The sequence below is a fragment of the Megascapheus bottae genome, chromosome 6 (genome assembly GCF_031878675.1).
Source record: "Megascapheus bottae isolate mThoBot1 chromosome 6, mThoBot2.hap1, whole genome shotgun sequence".
In the NCBI taxonomy this organism is placed as follows: Eukaryota; Metazoa; Chordata; class Mammalia; order Rodentia; family Geomyidae; genus Megascapheus; species Megascapheus bottae.
In genome coordinates this window covers 26,143,133-26,162,252 of record NC_143514.1, presented here as the reverse complement: position 1 = coordinate 26,162,252, position 19,120 = coordinate 26,143,133, and the positions used below count along the sequence as shown (strand labels likewise).

General features: G+C 39.9%; 1 protein-coding gene and 1 long non-coding RNA gene across 10 annotated transcripts in view; one reads left to right on the top strand and one right to left on the bottom strand.

Annotated features, from left to right (window-relative positions):
- Nucleotides 1-7,608, bottom strand: part of Ttll7 (tubulin tyrosine ligase like 7) — a 122,442-nt gene extending 114,834 nt beyond the window's left edge. For 7 of the 8 annotated variants that reach the window (XR_016535925.1, XR_016535926.1, XR_016535927.1 and 4 more), the window contains exon 1: nt 7,505-7,598. The gene's annotated coding sequence lies outside the window, so the exon portion shown is untranslated. Of the gene's footprint in view, nt 1-7,504 lie in introns of all 8 variants that reach the window. The other variant, XM_090334534.1, reaches the window with a different exon arrangement.
- A 496-nt stretch (nt 7,609-8,104) lies between these two features.
- On the top strand, nt 8,105-18,580 carry LOC150061588 (uncharacterized). Of its 2 annotated transcripts, none has more exons than XR_016535838.1 (3): nt 8,105-8,175; nt 9,997-10,228; nt 17,187-18,580. It is a non-coding gene; the product is annotated as an uncharacterized LOC150061588 (long non-coding RNA). The 2 variants fall into 2 exon arrangements; XR_016535839.1 differs by lacking the exon at nt 8,105-8,175 and adding an exon at nt 9,425-9,499.
- The last annotated feature ends 540 nt before the right edge of the window (nt 18,581-19,120 follow it).

The window sequence follows — 19,120 nt, the reverse complement described above, 5'->3', positions numbered from 1 at the left end:
AGATATAGAGACAACCACATTAACACACACACACACACACACACACACACACACACACACACTCACACACTCACACACAAATCCTGTAGTACATCATATATAATCATGAATACCTGACTTCCCTCTAAGATTGGAAACAAGTAAAGATGTCCACTCTAACAATGTCTACTAACAGTGGAAGTTCTACTAACTGGAAGTGCTAGCCACTGAATAAGACAAAAACCCCATATAGATTGGAAAAAAGAAATATAACAATTAGGAGATAACATGATATATATTTAAAAAATGCTAAAAGGATATTCACCCTCTAGAACCAATAATGTAAGGTCAGTAAGGTTGAAGGATACAAAATGAGACACAAAATCAATTGCATTCCTCTATATTAACAACAAAATTTACAGACACACTGTTAAGTATAATATGGAAGCATATATGCCAGGCTATATCTAATTTTAAAAAGTATTTAATTTTTAAACCTTAGTCAAGGATGAAAACAACTCTTGAACTAGAAAATATTTTTAAAGAAAATGATTATTGTAAAATGACAACTATAAAATATAATATATAAACATATATAGTAGCAAATGCTCTGCTACAAAAAGAATAAATGCTTATTTGCAATGATTTCGAACAAAGGAACACATTTTTGCACATATATGTGCTGTCTGTTCTATTTAGTAACTTTGAAAAGTAGTGATCCCAACCTTTTGAACTTCCATTAATATTTTAAGTTGCCCACATACGTTTAATCTTTATGGCAAGTTCCAGAATAATGGGTTGCAGTGTGTGTGTGTATTGACCCAATCAGTGATTTGGGAAGCTAAAGTAAACTAAAATTAGATTAGCATTCAATACACTTGGTAAGTTGTACCTTCTTCAAACATCATAGATGTAAAATCAAAGTCTATCCAATAGTCCACTGGAAGTCATCTTCCTGTTTATATACATCAGTAAGTGAAAGCATCAAATGTCAGAACTAGATAAGGAGCAGCTGTATATTAATTTCTGATCCCACCCTATAGGCTTATTTTTTCTGGTCTTGTTTTGCTTTTGTGTGTTTCTCTTTAGTGCTACTTTTTACATTGTCAAAATGGACAGAATAATAACACCTGCCAATCTTAAACATGCCTAAATCACCAAGTGTTACCCTCTAGCTATGATCAAAGCTACAGCTAAATGAAAATATCCCCATCTGTTTTAAAAATGCTGATTTGAAACGCTTTTCAAATTCTACTTTCCTTCTCCACAACACTACCCCATATTTGTTGGTTAACTGTCAACTGTTCTAAATATAGACCATAATATGTGCTAAAATTATTGTCCTGATTTTGTTGGCAATTACTATGAACATTACACATGACCACAGATTTTATTTGGTAAGTAAAAAATTACACATGAAAATTTCCCATCAGATACAATGATTCAAATTAAACTCACAGTTGCTAACTTTTCTATAAGTACTCCTTATTTATAATGTAGTAGGCCTACAATTAAGACAGATTTAATTTAAAAAAAAATTAATTGGGGTCAGGAGTTTGGCCTAGTGGTAGAGTGCTTGCCTAGCATGCTCAAAGACCCAGGTTCAATTCCTCAGTAGCACATACATAGAAAAAAGCCAGAAGTGGTGCTGAGGCTCAAGTGGTAGAGCCCTAGCCTTGAGAAAGTCCTTGGTCAGGCCCTGAGCTCAAGCCCAGGACTGGCAAAAAAAAATAATAATAATTGGGACCACTTTGCTTACAAAATAAAGCTAAGACAGAATTGCCCGCAATGAGCATAAGCACTGGTAAAATGTAATCCAACAGGTAACTACAGGATGATTTTGAAACTGCCTGGATTACTGCTGTTCTATTTCTGAGGCTACAAATGCTGAGTTTACTTTAAAAAAAAAAAGAGAGAGAGAGGGAACATCAACAGTTACATACATGGAGGAGGAAGGAGAATTTATGTAAAAACAGGCTCTTGGCATCTTGTTAAATGAGCTGAAGCTCTCTAGCTCACATTTTGCAAAGCTGTGGGTGAGAAAAACAGATACGTTCAAAAATAATCCTTTGTCAAATATAACCTTCCATTTCACATGGTTAGGCAGAGGACAGAACAACCCATAAATCTGGAAGTTCAGATGTTAGAACACAATTTAGAAATGGCAATGTCTAGACAGTTCAGCCCGTCCACCAATATCACCCAACAATATCATCAGTTTCAGTGAGGAAAATATTCTCAGAGACCCAAGCCGTCTCCAGAGAAGATCCAGTAGAAAATGACCATTACAGAAGCCAACTGGGTGATTACAAGTAATAAATAAATAAATAAGAGAGAGACAGAGAAAGAAACAGCGAGAGAGAGAGAGAGAGAAAGCGACAGAGAGAGAGACAGAGAGAGAGAGACAGAGAGAGAGAGACAGAGAGAGACAGAGAGAGAGACAGAGAGAGAGACAGAGAGACAGAGAGAGAGAATGAGTTTATCACTCACGTTTCTAGAGCCCAAGTAATCTCAGTGGCCTAGCTCTGCCAACTAACTGTGTATACTAAAATACAGTCATGCGTTAACAGAGAAATGTCAACTGGGAAATAAAGCTTGTAGAGAATAAATAGTGAAGTCTATTTAAATTTAACTTTTCTGTTTTTAACTCTAGGGAAATTGCTAAACCCAGCTCAACTTTGACAGATAAGACCTGAGAGAAATGAAAATAATAGCCTAAGAAAATTTCTAATTACAGGACAAAGTGTGCCTAAAATACTCTACCCACCTGAATGTCTATCTTTCATCAGAAGAAAGCTCTCAGGAGCAGTAAGGGGACAGGGGTTCTGGATGCCTCTTTTTGGTTTTCCAATGTTTTAGTTTTCATTGTTTCCCTTTCAGGTTTCCCAGATTGATGGACATGTTATAAGCATCTGCCTCTGCTCCCTAGTTTTAGCTTCAGAATATGTTCATATATCTGACTTCTCTTCCAGTAGTACTCAAAGAAACTTAATAGCCAATTGCTTCAATAGCTTCCCAGATTTCTCACCAAGATGGAAGCAGATCTCAGAGAAGGCTCAGATTAAAACTTGAGGGAGTAAGTCAGAAATCTGGCTAGCTAAAGCATCAGTTCAGCATTGGACTTCTGCCCTTCTCATCATAAGGAGTAAGTGTTGTATGTCCCTACAACACATTGGGGAAACAGAGACATGGTGTCTCTCCTGCATTAAGTGATTTCTTTCCTCTGATGAGAGGATACTGGGAACAAAAGAAGGGCAGCCCCTCCATACTGGGTAGTGACATTTGGAATGTTATGCTTCCCCCAATGGCCTCTGTCCACCAAAGTCCTCTATGGCAAATGTGTGCCAGGGAGTGATCCTGAATATTCAATATAGATCAAAAGTGCCTTCCATATGTCAAGGCTTTCACTGAAAATGGTGCAAAGATTTCAGATTCCTGTCCAAATCGAAATTCTCCAAATCGAATGCCCCTACCTGTGACTTGCATTCCCAGGGTACCAAAGCAGGGAATCTAAGAAGACGGAGGCTGAAGTTTGAAAGAGACAGATGTAGTGTGTGGTAAGTGACAAGGGAAAAGACATGGTAATGTAAACTTAAATTCTACTAACAGCATTCAGACTAGAAAGTCATCACAGATGCCTCTTCTCTAGCTATAAATTCTTGCCTCCTCTCACCAAACTTGTTCTCCAACTTTAATTACATCTCCACCCTCTGTAGTCCCAACTGCCTGCCTTTCCATCAGTTATTATGATTTAGTTAATATTTCCAATCAAAAGAAAGGCTGCCTGAAAAGTATAATCTGAGGAGCCAATGACATGACTGGGCATTTTTAATATTAATACACAATCACTCTACACTCAATATTTAACTGTTCCAAATTGAACATATAGAATGTAGTAGAGTTTCCACACTTGCTTCAAAAAAAACTTGAAGAATTTATATCCTTTACCCCAAATCTGTGTCCTAAGAAATTAATTTCCAACAAAAGCTTATATACAAACATGTTCATCTTAGTGTTACTTACTATTATCAATAATAGAGTGGCAAAAGGAATGACTAGTACATTCTAACTTATCTAATACAAAGTTACACTGCAATTTTAAATGATTACTTCTTCATAGATCAGATTTTTTTGTTGTTGTTTAAAAAAAAAAAAGCAGCATTAGTCCAGCACTGTTGATGCATGCCTGTAATTCTAGCTACTCAGGAGGGTAAGTTTCATAGTCCGAAGTCAGCTAGAGCAAAAACGTTTGTGAGCTGCTTATCTCTAATTAACCACCAAACCAGCACCAGAAGTGAAGCTGTGACTCAAGTGGTACAGCACTAGCCTTGAGCAAAATAGCATAGACACAGCACCAACCTCTGAGTTCAAGCCCCAGGACCCACCCACAAGGGAGAAAGGGAGAGTGACAGAGAGGGGGGAAGATTTAAAGTGAAATTTACATATAGAAAGTAAACAACACATCACAATTAAAGCGAAGCACAGAAAAACATCAAACTGTTAATGGCTACTTCTGCTTGGTGAGACTATGGTAAACTTTTGTTCCTTCTTATGTTCTTATAGTTTCCAAATTGTTCTAAATTCTATAATTGAGGAGGACCAGCTTTTTAAAGAGCAAACTTCTTTAGATGGGGGAATTTCTTGCACAGAAAACATTTTTTGGAGCCAGAAGTATAGCCTAGTGATAGAGTGCTTGCCTAGCATGCATGAAGCCCTGGGTTCAATTCCTTGGTACCACAAACACAGAAAAAGCCAGAAGTGGTCCTGTGGTTCAAGTGGCAGAATGCTAGCCTTGAGATAAAAGTGTCTAAGGACAGTGTCCAGGCCCTGAGTTCAAACCCCAGGTCTGGCAAAAAGAAAGAAGAAAGAACGAAAGGAAAGCGAGAGGGGAGGGGAGAGAGAGAGAGAGAGAGAGAGAGAGAGAGAGAGAGAGAGAGAGAGAGAGAGAGAGAGAGAGAGAGAGAGAGAGAGAGGGGTGGGGGGGAGGGAAGGAGGAAATAAGGAAGTTTGTTAAGTTCTTTTAGGAAATGTATCATTTTTTTGGAAGGAGGTCCTGAGTCAAGGGATATAGAGAATATAATAAAAGAAACTCATCCTGCTTAGAAATCTACACTATTTCTTTGTAGATACTAGATTAGAAACAGATGGCACGTCTGACCTCCAAGGTTCTTCATAATCTAAACAACATATGAGCACCTTTCATCTGGGAAATCCTTCCCAGCATGCAGAGGCTGGCTTGATGCACTTCCATCCACTAAGACTTCCATGGTCTTTTGACATTTCTGACTCAACTTCTAATTCTTTATTCCTTTATGGTGTTAGTAGACTTTTCCTGACATTAAGTGCACTGAGTAATTTTGTTAATTAATCCTAGGTAAGCAAATATCACACAGTTACATTTGATGTTCCTGCTGACCAAGGATTTAATTGACCTGAAAATATTTAGCAGGTAAATACAAAGACAGAGAGAGCATACAGACCTAAAGCCAGATTGGTATTATATATATCTCAATAATGATACCTAAAGAAACCAGGTCTCTTCTATTTTAAAATCTGTCACTAAGACACACATTTCCCTTTTTTTTCTGCTTATTCATTCTTATCAGTTTTTTGCCTCTCTTGGGGGCAAACAGATTTGATTACAAGACATTTCACCAAGGTTTACTCATATAAAAAATAAACACACACTAGTCAGAGACTGACTTGATTCACTTCCACTTTTTTTTTAAGTTAGATTCTATTTAGGAATCTAATTTAGGACTCTACACTGGACCCCTTTTCTTGTCTGAACAACAAATTGAAATGTATGTCTTCATTTTGTGTCCTTACTTAGGCAGTACGCTTTACTGTATCAATGCAGCCATTAAGTTAGCAACTCTGTCCCTTGCAAATATTTTAATGCTTTAGGAATAGTGTATATATAAAATGACTCTGTTGCTGTCTGCCATCAATTATGCTGTTCCTTAGTGATAATGAGCACTTGTATTATAGCAACATGCCTCCAGAGACATCAAGAGATGTACTTCTTAAGAGAAAAATCTATAAATCATAAATGAAAACCAAATGATCCAACAAAGAAGACCTAGTATCCATTACTTTTGCAGGAGGAGTGTACAAGGTCAGTATAATCAATCTGAAGGGCAGGGAAAAAGAAATAAATCCAGTTTCCCACTGCATCAAATTACAGTTTACTACAATATTTTTTTAATGAGGCAGATAGCTCTAAGAGTAAATATTGGTCCAGATTCTTTTCTTGCGTGATCTTTGACCTCTTTTGTTTTTTCATGTTCTTAGTCTACAAAAAGAGAGTTATCACTTGCTAGGGTCAAAGCGCACAAAGTTGACATGACTCAAATAACATGATTTAAGTTTATGTTTATCTGTCACCCAGTTCTCTGTTATTCAGCCTCATACTCCATGAATTACATTAATTATTCTCACTTTAAATACTACCTAACGTTTAATGATAGAGATTTCCAGATTTCTTTCTTCTGTCCTAGCTGATTTCTCCAAGACTCCAGCAGCTACCATATATCACTGACAAGAATGGATTGAGCTCCCTGTTTGGGCCCAGCTTTCCTATGCAGTGTCGTCCAAATAGTACTATATCAGATACTTCCTAGGAAATGCACTTTTTCCGCATAATTCAAAAAAAAATATTCGTTCTTATCTAAAACTCAGTAATCTCATACGCAGAAAGTTTACAAGTTGTTTGAGACTGCTACCGTGAGGAATCATTCTATGTTTACTAGGTAGCAGTGCACACGACGCACGTTTGGATGCCTTACTAATTAAGACAGTGGACCAAATCTGTGGACGTTGGAGACAGGGGGACTCATCTTCCCAGCCTGTTGTTGACCTTGAGAATGTCACCTCCCATTCCTGCTCCTTACTTTTCCCCAACTGGTTCTGGATTTGCAGTGATTTAACGACATAACCTAGATAACATAAAAGCCAGTGCCTGGGACTTAACAGCAGCATCATTTCCCATCTCCAGTCTCTTCTCTCTGTGTTAGGACCCAGCCCAAACCCACCCGGAACTCAACTTGGACAGGGCAGTGTGGCCCATCCCATCAGAGATGCCCTCTGGATGAGGATGCGGCGGTGTTAATCCCCCTCCAGTGGTTGTGGGGGGAGAATGTGACACACTTGGAAGAGCGCACCTCAGCACCACGTTGGTTTGCACTAGGATGCGGGGTGGGGTGGGGGGAGGGCGGACTCGCCCCACATCGGGCCTCCCCGCGTGGACCTCTACCTTCGGGGGCCCTGGGAACTAGGGGTGGGAGCCGCAACTGCCCGCGTCCCCTTCCCCCCCCCCCCCCGCTCCAACCTCCGGGCGCCCAGGGTGCTGAATCACGAGCCACCCCAGAGCAGCCACCCGCGTCGGGCGCCTCCCGGGAACTCGGTCCCCCCCAACCCTGCCCTGGACCACTGCGCGTCCGGGATGGAGTCCGAGATCCCGGGGTAGGGAGTCGGGGAGGGGGGGAAATCGGGACCGGGCGGGGGGGCGGCAGCAGGTACTCACGGGCGAGGCAGCCCAGCCGCGTCCTCGCCTCGGCGGCGACCGTCCCTCGGTGGCTCCCGCGCTCCCCAGAGGCCCCGCGGTCGGTTCCCGGGCCCCCACCCCCACCCCACAGCAGCCGGCGCTGGTGTCTCAGGCGATGCCCCCGCCCGCCGCCAGCCGCCCGCCCGCCCGCGGCAGCCACCGCTCAGGCTCCGGCGCCCGACCCCCAAGCAGCTGGAGCAGCTGGCGCTGCCCGAGGGGTGGCGGCTACCGATGGGCCAGACCATTCGCCCGCCGCCACCGGGGGTGTGCGTCGTGCGGGGAGGCGCGAGCGCCCGGGACGGCTGGGGGGCTCGGCACGGGGTGGGAGGAACCAAGAAGGAGCGGGGGGTGCCCTGGGCCCGATCCGCGCGGGGAGGGCCGGGGACCGCGGGGACCGAGCCCGGAGCCGCTGGCGGCTCCCTCGCAGGCTGCCACGGGCCGTGTGGAGAGGTCCGGGCGCACCCCCGCTGCACCCCGCAATAGCCTTGGTCCCGCTTTAGAACGCAGCAAACAGAGGACCAGGCAACCGGGGCGCCCAGGGCTGGGTCCCCTCTCCGGGGAGAGGCGACGGCGCGCTGGCCCGCCCCGGGGCACCTCCTCCCCACCCCAACCCACCCCACCCGGCGAGGGGACGGGAGTGCTGGGACCAGGTGTGTGGCTTTGATCTTTTATCTCAGCCTCCTCACATAATAAATAAATAAATAAATAAATAAATAAATAAATAAATAAATAAATAAAAGGGTGGGACGGAGGGGTGGGGTGGGGTAGCTAGGGCCAGCTTGAAAGTTAAGAAATAAAATTTGACGGACACTACCCTGAAGACTGTGAGGAGAGACATGGTGCTGAACCCGAGGCCCTGTTTTAAGCAAATGCTGGGCCACAGCAGTACCAAAAAGTAATGTAAGAAAACAGAACTGACAGACTGAGGACAGATGGAAGGAATCCCAGCCTATTTGACATGGGTGGTTCAAGGTTCTAGAGATTGTTATTGCCTTGGGACGTTTGGAGGCAGGTCGTGTGCTTGGTGTGACATGGCCTTGACAAGACTGGTGAAAGTTTCCACTCATGACAGCCTCGGGACTTGGATGGGTCCTCGTCCCTGTCACAATTGTACTTCACAAAGTTTGTTTCAGACCACCCCGAAGGTTAAACACACGTGCAGCTTTCCTTGTAGAAAGAAAAGGTGGAATATTCGTTAGCAATAGTCTAGACAGTGTGATTCCCTCAAGGAGGAGGCGACCTTCCCATTGCATTCCAGCTAGGAACTGTCACCATCTAATCATCTCTGAAATAAAATACTTTCCTCCCGCAAACAGATCAACACAAATGAAACACACCTACTGTGTGCTTCACCTACTGTGAACTGAACACTATTCTGAGTGTCCTTTCATTACATGCCTATGTGCATTTATTAAATGAGGAAAGTCATCTCCCGCTTTGTAGTGTTGGGTTAAAGTCTCATAGATTCTGAGCAGCAAAGCAGACATTGCCTCCTGGACTTCTTTACCAGTGCTCTTCTGCCAACTGGCTGCAAGGAAAGCTATACCTAGAGCTTTATTGATTTTTATACTCAGCATCCAGTGTGGAGTTTGTTTATCTTTTGCTTGGGAAAACCAGGTTTCATAGTGGAAAGAGGGGGGAGGGTCACTTTCTGTCTCTAATGTAGACATCAACCTGGGTACAAGTAACCATGGAGAAGAAAAGGCAAGAATTTTGGCAGAGCTAGCCTGGAACATCAATGTCACAAATGCACTGTTGAGAAGCATGTGAGAATAAGAAGCAGTTGACTCCACTGCCTTTGTGTTGAGCCTTCTTGTATTATGCTGCATACTTTATGCTTGACACTAAGTCAAATTGTTATTCATTTATGCTTCATCATTCTTCCACTCCCAAGAAGGAATGGTTTTTAAGGGAATCTACTATGAAAGCTCTTGCTATAACTCACTAAATTTTAAAGAAGAAAAATGTAACAAGGTAACAAGGATACATCACCTTAGGAAAGCTTTTTCAGAAATCAAGAGTAGAACTAATTTGTTTCCATATAGTGTGCTGCTGTTATTGTTAAGGTGCTCTCCTCACTACCTACCACATAACAAAAATCCCCTGAGTTCCATGTTGCCATGGAGTCAGAGCCCAGAATCCCCAGAGAAGACAGGCAGCTGTGACTGGGGCCAAATGGGCTCACTTTTGGATGATGTCTCCAGGCACTTTGGGGTGCTTGACGAAAGATACTGAATGGTAGGGCTTTACCCAGGGTGAATAAGGCCCTTAGTGGTCCATCTAAATCTAAGGTGAGACTAAACATCTCTGAAGCTAAGGGACTGGTGCCGTATCCATTTATGTACTTGATGTTCTTGGTACACATGTTTCTGAATAAAAGAAAAGAGAACTTTTGTGATGGTGGCTTTGGGAAGCTGTCAAAAGGAATGAAGGGAATAACATGGCACCCATATTCTCTTGTCTTCCTCAAGGTCTTCAAGAGATTTTGAGCCTTCCAGAGAAAGAGCGTAAGGCAAGAGACTGAAGCATCATTGTCACAAATGACAATGAGTTTGGATTTCTTGAGCCTTGTGTCAGTGTTGATGGCATAGAATTAGAGAGAAAGCTATGGACTCTGCCAGTCTGCCATTGACATCAGTGAAGCCGTGCTACACGTAAGGAGCTGCACCACCTACTAAGAGCCTATTCTGATAAAGGGTAAAGGTAAGGACAGTTGACTAGAACCACAGAGCAGTAAACAGTAGAATCTCTGAACATTGAGGGGTTTCCTGACAATTTCCTGAGCCTGAGTTAGCAGAAGAATAACGATTAAATTTTAACCTTATTGAAACATAGGTTGTTATTGTGGATTCATTAATATTCACTAACCAACAATACCTGGTGACACTCAAAACTATGACTTTCCAATGATATAAGAGAGTAGAAAGAATTTGGGTGCTTTAGTTCACACCAGGAATCCCAGCTATTCAGGAGGCAGAGGCAGAGAGTGAGAGTACCAGAGTTTGAGGCAAGTCCAGGGGAGAGGGATGAGGAATATAACTGAATACTATCTCAAAAAATAAGCTGGGGTGAGTACTAGTAGCTCATGCCAGTAATCCTAGCTACTCAGGAGTCTGAGCTCTGAGGCTCTCCATTCAAAGCCAGCCCAGGCAGGAAAGTTCCTGCCCCCCCGCCCCCCTCCCTCTCTCTCTCTCTCTCTCTCTCTCTCTCTCTCTCTCTCTCTCTCTCTCTCTCTCTCTCTCTCTCTCTCTCTCTCTCTCTGTGGCTCATGTGGTAGAGCACTAGCCCTTGCACACAAAAACTTAGGGCACTATCTCTGAGCTTTTGTGCGCAAGGCTAGTGCTCAGGCCCTGAGTTCAAGCCTCTGGACTGGTACAATAAATAAGTAAACAAACAAACTCAACATGGTGTGCACATCTGTAATCCTAGCTGTGGAAAGGAATGGGTATGAAAATGACATTCCATGTTTTCCCTTGGACAAAAACATGAGATTCTACCTGAAAAATAATTAAAGCACAAAAGGACTGGGGGGCACAAGAGCAATGTGAAATCCAAATTACTGGGGAATAGGAAGGAATCCAATGCAGAAACAGAAGAGCAAGTAGAGAGGTTTAAAAACAAAGATGGAGTAATATGAAGGAAATACTATGTATACATGAAAGAATGCATGGAAGGTTCATAATGAAACCCATTAAAATTTCAAGAAGGTTATTAAAAGGGGATAAGATAAAGTAATGAAACAAATAAGGGTCAAAGTATGTTATATGCATTTGTGAAAATATTACAGTGAAATCCTTTATTTTAAACAGTTAATATGTGTTAATAAAAAATCTACTATTGATCGAGCATCAAGTAGGAAAAGAGCACTATATATCATTTTATATTCATCATATAAATGTAGTATTAATATAAATATAATGTAACTATATTAAGGTATTCAGAACACTTTTCTTGCAGATGTTTTGTTAATTCTCAATCAATCTTCAAAATGCCCACCTTAAATAATACACCTCATAAAAAATTACTGTTGAATATTGGACTAAAGTCCAAGTTCTTTTTCTTATTGCTCTCTGAAATGATATTATATATATGAGAAAAAAGAATACTTAGAATGACTTTCAATTTATGGACAAATTTTGGAGAACTGACATGCTTATAACAGCCAGTCGTTCTACCCAAGAGGATGGCATCTACTCTATGTGGTTGTATTTTGTTTATCATTTCCGCAATATTTAAATATCTTGGTTCATGTACTAAGTCCTGCTCCTTTATAATCAGATTTGTTCTATTATATGTTACAGCCTCTTGTTTTCTGAACCAAATGTTCTTGAACAGTGTTTTGCCTGAATGAACAGGGACCAGTGATTTCTAGTTTGTATTTTATTCATTCATTACACCAAATTCCCTTGTGTTTTCATGGGAGTCTCAGATGTTTCAAAGCATTTAAGTGCATCATTAGAATCAGGAACTTTCCTTTTTCATTTATACCAGTTATTGTACTTATAATTCTACAACCGCCAATGTAAGTGATTGTAGTGATGTTTGCTTGTCTCAAATGAAACTAAATAAAGTGTTTAATTTTTGTCAATTAGCCAATGTTTTCTAGTGAGCTTTCCTTAGATACATGAGTAATTCCTTTCGGTCTGGACTTTGCTTACCATTTCCTTTGACTTCAGTCACTTGACTTTTATCCAATTTCCTTTCATGCTCTCTTGGTAATGATGGGAAGGATCCATCTTAATTTTTAATATAATTCATAAGTAGTTTTGATCTGATCCTTCATTCAAATCTATTTGTGTGTTACAGGACTCTTGCATTTGTCTACTGAATGCTTCATTATGTTGTTTTCATACTGAGAAAAAAACTGAATTTCACTTTACATTATTGTTACTTTCTTTCCTAGGCATTAGTCTTGGAATTATTCTGGCTGCTTAGAATTAACTAGAGAAATTGCAAGCTCTTTGACACCTACAATAGTTTAATAATGTTAGAGTTATCTAATTTTAATAGTTAGATTCAAAAATCATCAGGAATTCATCTGCCTGAAGTTTTTTTCAATGGCATAACATTAATCACTTTTCCAGTCTCTAATAATTAATCTCTTCAGGATTTTTACTTCTGTGTCAGGTGTCATAATTTTATTGTACCATGGAAGTATTTGTTTCTTCTAGCTCTTATTTTTAAATATATTCATTTTTTAAAGTCACTTCACATTTACTTAGAGTTCTCTTACTCTGCTGTTTTCTTTTTTTTTGGTCATATTTTTTATTTTTTTATTTTTTTTGCATTTTTTATTGTAATTAGTAAAAGGGTTACATGATATTTGCCAGATAGAAGGTGCATTAATTCACATATATTGATACCCTTTCACATGTCTTGGTACCCATTCCCCTCCCCCCCCACGCTCCCCACCCGTCTTGGTTTTCCCCCCTTCCCTATCAAATTTCAAATAACCAAATACAAATAAATTCAATATATCAGATAACAAAGTGAGATACTATAACAATGTGAGATAACCAAAGGACAGCAAAGGAGATGAGAGAAAACATAGTACTTTAAGGACAACAATCATTCGTTATATGGCTTTTGTTTCAATATCCTGGAGGTCCTTTCAATTAGCTTCATACTATATGGCCTTATGTATCAAGATTTTGCTCTATTGCAGATCTCTGCTAGTAGAGCCCAAGGTTTCTACTGATGATGACAAATGAGGGAAACCATTGAGCCTAAGTTCCTTTGAGTCTGGCTTACTTCACTTAATAGGATTTTTTTCTAAGTCTTTCCATTTCCTAACAAATGGGGCGATGTCATTCTTTCTGACAGCAGCATAGAATTCCATTATGTACAAATACCACAACTTGTTGATCCATTCATCAACTGAGGGACATCTAGGTTGGTTCCATATCTTTGCTATGGTGAATAGTGCTGCAATGAACATTGTTGTGCTAGTGGATTTAGTATGTCCTTGTTTCTGGATGGTTGGGTAAATGCCAAGTAGTGGAATTGCTGGGTCATAGGGGAGTTCTATGTTTAGCCTTTTGAGGCACTGCCACACTGCTTTCCATAGTGGTTGAACGTTACTCTGCTGTTTTCACATAATTAATTTTGACTGATTATATTCTGTATTTTTTTATTTTAGGGTCACTTGGTGTATATCCATTTTATTGGTCTAAAAAAAAAAAAAGAACCTGCAGGCCAGGAGTGTGGTAGAGGGCTTGCCTAGCATGTGTGAGGCCCTAGGTTGGATTCCTTGGTACCACAAACACAGAAAAAGCTGGAAGTGGTGCTGAGGCTCAAGTGGTAGAGTGCTAGCCTTGAGAAAAAAAGAAGGCTGTTAAGCTGATTACCAGTGAATATTATCTAAGTTACACAAGGAGGCTGAAATCTAAGGATGAAAGTCCAAAATCAGTGAAATAGGAAAGTCTGTGAGACTCTTACTCTAATTAATTACCAAAAAGCTGAAAATTGAGGTACAGCTCAAAGTGGTAAAGCTACTAGCCTTGGGCACAAAACCTTAGAGACAGTGCCCAGGTCCTGAGTTCAAGCACCAGGACCAGCACTAAATTATTTTGAATTTTTAAAAAATCATGATCTTAGAGCCTAGAGTGTACAGTTCTTACCTAACATGCACAAAGCCCTGGCTTTGATTCCTTGGTACCACATACACACAAAAGCTGGAAGTGGTGTTGTAGCTCAAGTGGTAGAACACTAGCTTTGAGAAAGCTCAAGGAGAGTGCCCACCCAAAATCATGAATTTACTATTCTTTTCCAGCATATCATTTACTTGAATAACTTCAACTTTTATTCTATTGTTGTTCTTACTTGGGTTCTTAAGGTAAGAACTTAATTTCTTTTTAATCTTTCGCTTCCATAATTAAAAGCAATATATTTTCTTCTGAATTGTTTTTGGTATGCTTCATTATTTTTGATATACCCATTATTTTAATCAGATTGTTCCTGATTTTCCAATGTTTCTGAACATTACTACCTTTCTTTAATTTCCTCTTTCATAGAATACCTATTTCACTGTGTGACTTAACTTCCAGTATCTTTATTACATTGTGAGGAGAGAATGTAACATAAACCATCTACTTTTTCAATATTTCTTTGGCTAAGCACATGATTTATTCCTGTGAAAGTCTTACAGAAATATGTAATATATGCTTCATTATATGTGCATACCTATGAAGGGAATTAAAGTTCTGTATAAAAATGTACTATGATCTAAATATTTATGTTTTCCCATCAAATAAAACCACCAATGTGATGACATGATGGTGCTAAAAGGTAAAATGGTTATGAGAGAAAAGGACTTATCATTGAAATCCTTGCTCTTCAAAGAGGTCCAGAGAACTGCTTTTCCTTTTCCACCATGAGTACATAGCAGAGGGAGAAATACTATGATGTAGAAAGACAGCCCTCACTATATACTCAATCTGTTTGCACCTTCATCTTGGACTTCCTGGCCTCTAGAAAGGTGTTTTTATTGTTTGTAAATTAGCTGATGAGCTCCTTTCCAGTACTTTCAGCCTTATATTCCTGTTGTCTACTATCAATATTACCTCTCTTTATGCTTCCTATGAGGTTATTTTCCCTTCCATTTTAAGAATCAGAGTGTATTATTGGACTATTATATGAAAGCAAATTGTAATCCTAGACCTCAAATTTATTTCCCTCTTTTCCCATCTTCTTGAGTAAATCCTTTATAATATTTTAATGTTCTTTCTCTTTCAACATTTCTTTCTCTCACTTCATCCAGTTCTACTTGTCTCTTCATCTTTTTCAGTCTTGAGATTTCTATTCTTGCTTGTTCCTTATTCCATTTAAGCTTTTGTTCTTGTGATGAATGATATACATACCAATAAACTTGCAAGATTCTTCAAATGTTTTCCTTTCATGGCAAAGATGAATTATATTTTCAGGGAATAGATGCTATGACTCATAATCTATAGAGAGTAGTTAATTATCAGTTCTAGTTTCCATTATTTCAGATGAAAAATCTGATAGAAACATGGCATTTTTTCCTTTGTTGATAGTTTGTTTTTACTCCTAAGGACATCCATGAGATTTTTTTCCCCCACATCCCTAGCATTCCATACGTTTACCACGGTTAAGCCTTAAACCAAACTAATTTTGTTCTCCTCATTTTGTTACTGCTCTGTTCCATTTGTTGTACTCTCCACCTCTAGCAACTGGGGAAGATGCTAGCTTCATTGGATTTGACTTTTTTTTTCTTTTTAAGTCCATGTTTTGCCTCTTGCTTTAGGATTTTTCTTAGATCTAATGTGTCAATACCTTTACTCAGATTTCAATAGGCTATGCTAGCTTCTCCCTGGATTAATTTTCTAAAGTTATATATTGGGAGCTAGGTTTTCATTTCTAAGAAGATGCTTTTATGCTGCACTTGACCTGTAGTTCATGAGTGCCTGTGTTCCTCCAGCAGTACTGTAAGAAGAATGCTATCACTATTCTGCTGGCTGCTTTCTGAACTATTGGATGGGTTATTTTTCTGTATCAATTTATACCTATTCATGAAAAGAGTTCCACAGACAGGAAAAATTGATTCTTTCTCTACCTACAAGGGGCTATAAAGCCAAAGCAAAATCTGCCAGCCTTCATTGCAGGCCCTGAAGGAAACTCTCTTGTGCTGAGGTCTCCCTGAGAAACAGGAAAGTCTAGCTTCCTGCACAGTTCCTTCTCCGCTCTGTGACGGTAAGGAGGTCTGAGCCAACATTGTCTTCTATGGAGACACTCAGGTCTCAGCTGATCTTGATTTTAACACACTCCCTAGTGATGTTTATTGCCTGTCCTTTGAAAGTGAAAAAGTTGTGCTCAATTTCCTCTGCCAAAATTCTGAGAGCCTGGAACTGCACTTCTACCCACCTGCCTGTGGAAACCAGCTACCATAAGATTTTAAGGAGGCAAATGAGCTGGGGAAGAAGGAAACAGGAGCTGTGTTTGTGTTAACTTATCAACCACATCTCTCAAGCTTATGCTTTTCTATAATTCAGATTTTGCTTAAATCTCCCCTTGTCAGTCAATAATTTTGTCCTATTCCATTCATGGCTGTCCCACATTTTCCTAGGAAATGGTTCATGGTTCTGGAGTTTTATTAACATGATGCTCAGATAACGAGGGCAGAGAAATGAGCATCTGATCTGAGTCACCTATCCATTCTAGTACCTACATTGTACCAGAATGTCTGTGTTAATTGTTATTACATGTCCTAACCTCTACTTTCATATTACAACAAGAGTACATAAAGGATAATGAAGCTAGGGTTCCTGGCTGAGTCCAGGTAGTCCATGCTTTGAAGATCAGTTAAGACTTGTCTAGAGGACTAATGTCTGCCAAGAATATATCTGAATGAGGAATTGAAGAATTTCCTCATTAAAAAAAATACTCACCCTAAAAGAAAAATGAATGTAAGGTCTACACTATGCCTTTATACCAGAACACATAGTCTGCTTGCTATCTTTTACTTACATTGTCCAGCTTTCAAATTCCATTCCTGGGAATGTGGGGGCTTGCATAAACCAAAATATTTATTTTACTGGAAACTAGGTACAACATGAAACAGTAATATTTGAAACATCCGTGATGTCATTGGTGAGTCATTTTGTTTAAGTTGGATATGCTTTCTGCTTGTTCATTTCCTCAGCGTGCTGGACCCACTCAATGGGCAATATTTTATCATCAGCCTCAGTAGTGCTGGCGTGAGTGAATTAGAGTGGAGCAGCACAGCTGGCAGCCAATTCTGATTTCCTGGAATCGGTAGCAGACAGGAAGGATAGAGCATGGGAAGCAGCATCCTGACCTATGTGATGATCCGCGTGTCCAATTAATTCCTCTCCTTGAAAAAGACTGACAGAATAAGTGGAACTCAATGAACCTCAGAAGTAGATACGTGAAGAACCAAGGCTGCTGGTTACTTGTACTTATTTTACTCCCGCCTCTCAAATCTGAAGAAAACACAATTTATTTTCTTTCTTTTTTTTTTTGTCAGTCGTGGGGCTTGAACTCTGGACCTGGGCACTGTCCCTGAGCTCTTCAGCTCAAGGCTACCGCCCTACCCCTTGAGCCACAGCGCCACTTCCGCTTTTCTGGTGATGAATTGGAGATAAGAATCTCACAGACTTCAGTGCCCGGTCTGGCTTTGAACCACAATCCTTAGATCTCAGCCTCCTGAGTAGCTAGGATTACAGGTGTGAGGACACCCTGCCTGGCTAATTTGTTTTTTATTGTCAAGGTAATGTATAGAGGGGTTACACATACATTCTTCAGGAAGTGGGTACATTACTTCTTGAACATTGCTACCCCTTCTCATGTTTTTCTCCCACTTTTCCTCCCCCCCTCAACCCCTCCCAGTCATCTTGCTTTTTTCCTTTCCTTTCCTATTTCAAATAAACATATATACAATATACCAGGTAACAAAGTCAGATACAGTAACATCATGAGATAAACCATAAAGGAAAAAAAGAGAGAAGAAATAACTTCACATTAAGGACAGCAATCACAGAGGTAATTTCTTGTTTCTGTATCCTAAAGTTCAGCCAATTTGACCTAGAAGGAAACTGGATCATATGGCCAGGCTACAGAATCACATAAGGAATCCAAAACTGATCCAAGGGTTAAACTGGTTCATCTAGCTCATATTTCCATCTTTTTCTTTTTTAAAAAAGATGCAGGTGTAGCGCCTCACACCTGTAATCCTAACCACTCAGGAGGCTGAGATCTGAGGATCAAGGTTTAAAGCCAGCATGGGCACAAAAGGACGGGAGACTCATATCTCCAATTAAACTCTAGAAAATGGGAAGTGGGGCTGTAGCTCAAGGGTAGGGTGGTAGGCTTGAGCTGAATAGCTTAGGGATAGTACCCAGTCTGAGTTCAAGCCCCATGACCCACACACACACAAAAATTCCTTAAATAGTTGTACAAAAGAGTTTCAATTAAATATGGCAGTTTGCAAGTAGAATGAACCTTGAACATAATTCTCCATCTCTTCAAATGCTACTCACCTCCTCTATTTAAATAGTTTCATTTTTATCTATCTACCTATCTACCCACCTACATATCTGTCTATATGTATATCCATATATAGAGATTAGAGATATATCATATACATATATATACATATCCTATGTAGTAAAAGGCCCTCTATACCAGCAAAATGAAAAAATTAAAACTAGCCAAAGAAACATGCTATTCTTGATTCTATTCTATCCTAAGAAATAATAAAATGCATCACTGTTTTGGTTTTTATGTTATATAATAAATTAAACGTTATTATTATATTTTTTTCCTTTCTATGGTCGGGATAATATATAGTAGGGTTACAGTTACATTCATCAGGTGCATTACTTCTCACACATTGACACCCCTTCACATGTTATTGTCCCCATTTTCCTCCCCCCACCCCCTCTCAATCTCTTGTAAACTTTATTGTTTTATGTTTAAACATTCCTTGCCTCATGTTTAAGCTACCTAAGGACTCTGAAATACTAAGAAAATTTAGACTCTGAGTAACCACTTTTTTCTGATGACATTAATATGAGCAAGATAACATGAATTTCTACTGTTTATATTTTGAATTTG